Source organism: Pogona vitticeps, chromosome 4 (assembly GCF_051106095.1).
Source record: "Pogona vitticeps strain Pit_001003342236 chromosome 4, PviZW2.1, whole genome shotgun sequence".
NCBI lineage: Eukaryota > Metazoa > Chordata > Lepidosauria > Squamata > Agamidae > Pogona > Pogona vitticeps.
In genome coordinates, this window is record NC_135786.1 from 30444176 (window position 1) to 30450510 (window position 6335).

Here is a 6335-nt window from a genome sequence, read left to right on the forward strand (position 1 = left end):
TAGACAGGCCCTATAAAAGACTCATGCTACAAAGGGGAATTTTTTCAAGACTGAGACAATATAAAACACGATCTTCCAAATTCCCTCAACACAACGTCTTGTACCATACCCACAACATATAGAGAAGTGATCCTTTAGACGTTATTCCTTTACATATTCAGGAACACATGGAAAGGGTGTCATATACTGGACCTATACTCTTCTCCATATCTCCATTGTGAGTGGATTTCTCCTCCCCTCCCATAATCTTCTGCCCCTTAAGAGACACGAGGATATAGCTGATATTTAAGTGTAATGAAGTTTACTAACTGAGGGAGTTAATTCTCAGTAACAACTTCAAATGGTTCTAATTCAATCAGGGGGCCACAGAGGCAACAACAGAGTATGTTGGCAATGTCCAAATATGTCTAGTCCTGAGTCTCTTGACTAGGGGGTCTTTTTTGGGGACATCATGGAAGCGGTTAGTGTGAAGTCATGCAGAGGGAGTCACAACATGAGTGTCTGGCAAGTCTCTCCAGAATCTCTCCCCCTATTGTTCCTGGACCTCACCCATTCTCCCATCATCTCCTTCACACAATCATGCATTCACCAGCAGCAGCGCAGGCTTCCCTGCTTCACCTCCTCATCTGAGTGGGTAGCCACCAGAGAAGGAGAGAAGGTAGACACCAGAGAAGGAGAAAAGCATGTGCTGCTGCTAGTGAGTTGGCAAAGAGGAGGTGGAGGAGGGAAGCAGGCTGCTGGTGGTAAATGAGTGATCATGTGAAGGAAGTGGGGAAGGGAAATGTGGAGCTCCCACAGAAGATCTGTGTGGGCACCTCATTGAACTGGGCCAAACCACCAAAACATGATTTGTGCCCATCTCACTGTATTCCTGTTGATGCAGAGCTATTCTAGATGAATGAGATACATGGGTGGTATTATATGTATAATGCTGTGTTGATTCATTGCTGTTTCGCTGTCTCACTTATTTTATTTAACAAAAAAAAATGTCAAAGTTGATGAGGCCTACTAAATGGCAGCCACAGGAAAAGGTAAGTCATTAATTGAAAGAGGAACAAGTTGGAGCTATCCAAGGATCTGCTTGGACCCTTCACAGGGGAGAAAAACTGTAGATCACTGTGTCTGGAATGACTCAAGTAAGACATAATACAGTGGTGCCTGGACTTATGAACGCCATGACCTACAAACATTTTGACTTACGAACAGCTCTGGATGCGAAATATTCCTTTGAGTTACGAATGGAGCTTTGATTTACGAACGAAAAAAAACCACCTGCCCTTTTTTTGACCTGGGTTCATGCTTAGGTTAAAAGAAAAATAATAAAAAATTCTCCCCATAGTGGTAGAGTACGGATTAACCGGCTTTGCATTAGTTCCTATGGGAACTAATGCTTTGACTTATGAACCGTGCCTTGATATAAGGACAAAAAACAGCTGAAACGGATTAATGGTTTTCAATGCATTCCTATGGGAAAAGCTGCTTTGACTTACGAACGTTTTGACTTATGGACACCGTTCCAATACAGTTTAAGTTCATAAGTCAAGGCACCACTGTATAGATCACACTGAAGACAAGAACATTTTAAGCACGAACCAGACTGCTCCAATTTTCACCACCTGGACATGCCATCATTCACTTGGAGCATTATGGGTACAATAAGAAGCTGTGTTTGTATTAAACAGATGGTCACAGAGGTTAGCAGAAGGGCAGATGGGGATTATGACATTTCAGGTACACCTTTTCAGTGAAAACAGGGCCTAACAGAGTGGCCTCTCACATCATAGGAATCAGGGGCTGGACTAGTGGGAAAATGTTTGAGGCAAAATAGATTAAAATCTTTTTAGAATCATGGGAAGGAAGCAAATTACCAAAATAAATACATAAATGCAAATTAGATTGGTAGATAGATAATACTATAGTGAAACCAACATCACAGACATGCTGAGGTCCACTGCCCATCCTACTGGCTACCATCCGGCTTCTTTCACTTCCATCGGTGAAAATCAGATGACGATGGTAAAAGAGGTAGACCAGAACAGGAAAACCATGGCAGATTCTGTGAGTGGAAGATTCTGTTCCAAAACAGAATTAAATCAAAGCTGCTAATTAGACTTTTCAATTCATCTGGGGTCAGCTTGAATCAGCTGAGAATTCATTGTTTAAAAATCACTGGGCTTATATATAGTAAATGCTTTAACTAATTCACACCAAATACTGTATCTTAATGAAAGAACCAGAAGAAGAAGAAGAAGAAGAAGAAGAAGAAGAAGAAGAAGAAGAAGAAGAAGAAGAAGAAGAAGGAAAGAAGGAAAAGAAAGCCTAGTATGAGGTGCCTGGTATTGTTTTTGCTCATTAGGCGAGTCAGGTAGAAAAAGAAATATTTTTACTGTAACACATGGTTACAGCACACAGTGTAACATTGCTACAAGAAAGTCCCTGGAGTCCTGCTGCCTTCTTAATTCCAGAAAGTCCCTTGGTATCTTCTGTGTAAAGGATTTCGATCGCTCATCATCCTAATAGTGGCTGTGGGCTTGGTTAAAAAGCCCATTTGGACACTCCTCTCATTATTCAGATAATTGCTATTACTGTAAATTCCTGAAACAATGTCACCTCTCCTGCAAAATTCTTGCCCTGGGGGCTGATTCGCCTCTTGCTCTTGCCACTGCAAATTGGGAACAAAACAGCTGATATCTATGGTGTCACTCTTGCATGGGGATAAAGATGGTGAAGAACGAATCAGGCCTGAAGCATGATCATAATCGTCCTCCTTCCGAGAACAGACATTAAAGCAGAATTTTCTGTTTTCTATGGAATACAGAAGCAACAACTTGTTCTAATTTTTTTTTTCCAGAAGTGCACTAAACAAAGCATTACAACACCATCTGTCAGTGTTTGCCTATATATGCAGGTGGTATCTTGCCTCTGCCAAATGAAGGCAAAGCATTAAGGACCTGTGTTTTCAGTTGTGTACCCTAGGTTTTCATGTACCATTCAGGGTCCTGTATGAATTGTTCTTTTTACTTAGGCTTCTGCTGCAGGCATTGAGTAGTGGTGCATGTGTTTTACTTATTACAGTTTGGTTGGCAACAGGTTCATGGCAAATGGTACGCAAGACTATTTCATCCCCCAGCAGGAAAACAAAATGACCACTACTCACTTGTAGGATTCTTTCAAAGTGTCCACTGACATCTCGTATTTTTCAAGGCCTCCAGAAGGGAGACACATTTCAGGTCTAGCAGGACTGGAAGATGAGACAATTTGATTTTGTTTATAACATGGTTTTAAGGCCCAGACAGCCATCGACACCTATTTCCAGCTAGTGCCATGGTGCATTCGCTCAGTGTAAAGATGTCTATATGCATGTAAACAAGATCAGCATGTAGCCAGACCCATCATGCCATCTGGAGCAAGGCAAGCTTCCTGGTCAACAAATTTTGGTGGCAGCAGCAGCACAAACTGTATGAAAAACTACCTCAAAACCCTGTCTTAGACTATTGGCCCATCTAGCCCTATATCATCAACTCTGAAAGGCAGCAATGTCTCTCTAAAATAAGGCAAAATTCTCTCCTAATCCTAGCTGGAGACACACACCCCAGTATTCCCTGAGACTGAGAGAGTTCAAGGTTCAATATTACTGATGTCACTGGAGGCCATGGGTCAGTTTCATTTAGCCCTGCATACTTGTTATATAGCAAAACTTCATGACTGGGAAACTTTGAATTAAATATCTGTATAAATAACGCTTCCCATTTGTGACACAGAAGTTAAGGACAGAGTATCTGAAGACCCACACAATTAATTGAAATTACTTCTGTTTTATTGAAATTGTATGTGCATTTTATTTTTAATTTTTTTGAACCAAATCACTTTATTAAGCATGAGATACAACATAAAAGGACAAAAATTAAATTATACAGTTATGGACAATGTTAATGGATAAACCACGGAAACATGCACAGCTGAAGATGTAAGAGTCCCACTTGTTTTTCAGGAAAGGATTTCAGTTTTCACTGTCACTTTCTCCCAGAGTGTGCTTGTTGAAAAGATATTCAGTCAATCCAGATTTTGGTGCCCCCATCTTGTGCAGGTTGGTCACGTGGTCACCCAGTTCTTTGATGGATTTCACCTGCTCATCCATGTAGTGGGTTTCAGTGAAATCACATAAATGTGGGTCGTTTTTGTCAGTTGCCAGCTTGTGCAGGTCCAGCAGTGATTGGTTCACATTTTTTTCCAAGTGCAAAGCACACTCCATTGCTGTCAGTCCACTCTCCCAGTCATCACGATCGGGTTTCTTAATGTCTTGCAGGAAAATGCGACCACCCCTCTTATTCTGGAACTTCATAAGCTTCTCCGCTTGCTCATGTTCCTCATGGGATTGGTGAAGGAAGTACATCCTTGGCAAAGGTCTTCAGGGCCACATCATCACGGTCAAAATAGTAGGACATGCTGAGGTACACATAAGAAGCACAGAGCTCCAGGTTGATCTGCTGATTGATGGCTGCTTTGCAGTCCTGGTGGTAGTTCTGGTGCACCTGGGAAGGAGACTAAGCCATGGCAGTGCGGCGGTGATACTGGTGGTTGTGATGAGGATGCTGGGTAGATGTAGAGACAACGAGTGGGCCTGAGCAGGGGTGGGTTCTGTCCAATCACTGTTGAAGCAGGAACCTCTTTGACTGGGTGTCGCAGAATGTTCTCTGCATTTTAATTTTTTTATATTCATTTTTCAACCCAGCCTTTTGGTGAATGTGCATACTATTTGTCTTCAGTGTAGAAGGGATTGTCTGTATTGATATATTGTAGATTTGTATGGGAAAGGTGTTTGGTATAGAAATCTCCTACATCTGTAATCCATCCCATATGAACCTTTGTTATAAAAACTACTCATTTCCTGTGTTCTATCCCTGTGGAAGACAAACACTATGGCTATTTATGGCTTGCTGACAAAGGTCCGCATAGTCAAAGCTATGGTTTTTCCAGTAGTTACTGTATGTATGGAAGTGAGAGCTGAACCATAAAGAAGGCTGACCACAGAAGAACTGATGCTTTTGAATTGTGGTGCTGGAGGATACTCTTGAGAGTGCCCTGGACTGCAAATAGAACAAACCTATCCCTTTTGAAAGAATTCAACCCTGAGTGCTCACTGGAAGGACAGATCCTGAAGCTGAGGCTTCAATACTTTGGCCATCTGATGAGAAGACTCCCTGGAAAAGCCCCTGATGTTGGGAAAGTGCGAAGGCAAGAGGAGAAGGGAACAACAGAAGACGAGATGGTTGGACAGTGTCACAGAAGCTACCAACATGAATTTGACCCAGCTCTGGGAGACAGTGGAAGACAGGAGGGTCTGGCGTGCTCTGGTCCATGGGGTCATCAAGAGTCGGACACAACTTAATGACTAAACAAGAACAACAACATTGATGGCTTAGTCTTCAATCAACACTGAAGCAGAATTTTTATTCCAGCATTATGTTGTGTAGTTAAAGTAAATATACACAGAAAAATCATGCTATCCACGTCTCTTCTAGCATCACTCTTGCGGGTAAATGAGATTCTACACTATGTGTAAACATTTTCCATTCTGTTTGGAAGCCTGGTTTTTAATGGTTTCCAGTTGTGTACAGAACATCCACAAACATCCCTCTTCTTCCAGTTCTTTTTTTCCACTTGAGAAGAGCAATGATGGAGGAGGCCACATTAGTGTGCTACCCTCACACACATTAATCTAAAATTCATCACTTAAAACCTGAATAGGGTTATAGCAAGAGAAGACTCTGCCCCCAGGCCAAAACTCACATGTGAGATGGCACTGTTTTAAGGATTTAATATTGATGGTTAGAATAATGATAAAGATGTAAAATCAATTTTCAAAGAAAGTTCAGAGTGACAATTAGGATAATGAGTGATGAGACTCCTTCTGTATGTAGTATGGAGTCATCTTCTTTCCTAGGTTACCTATTGCTCAGTGTGAGCACCCCCTGCATCTCCTTCATCATGCAGGAACAAGTTGTTTTACTGGAGCTACACAAACCTTCGAAGAACCAGGTTGGCTCAGCAATAGATGTATGAACTTCTATGGGCACTAGGAAGTTAACTGCACTCTCAAAGAGTTCAAAAATAAAAGACAAGTCCATAACAGTCCTTTACTGGTTAAGGAGCCCTGACTCCTTATGAAGTGGTAGATGTGGAGTGCTGCAACAATGATGCTGGATGCAGGCACCCAGTTGTCCTGAAGGAGTGTAGCCTGGGTGTCTTCCTGGCTATGCCTCTATAGTCTTCACTGGCAGCAACCATCCCGTACATGTAGCACTGTTCCTTGGAGATATGGCCAAAGTCTATGC

General features: G+C 41.9%; 1 pseudogene across 1 annotated transcript; it reads right to left on the reverse strand.

The window, feature by feature from the left end:
• Nucleotides 1–3836: 3836 nt before the first annotated feature.
• LOC110081609 (ferritin heavy chain pseudogene) lies at nucleotides 3837–4553 on the reverse strand (annotated as a pseudogene). Its single transcript, XR_013545045.1, has one exon. The product of XR_013545045.1 is annotated as a ferritin heavy chain pseudogene (transcript).
• Nucleotides 4554–6335: the final 1782 nt, after the last annotated feature.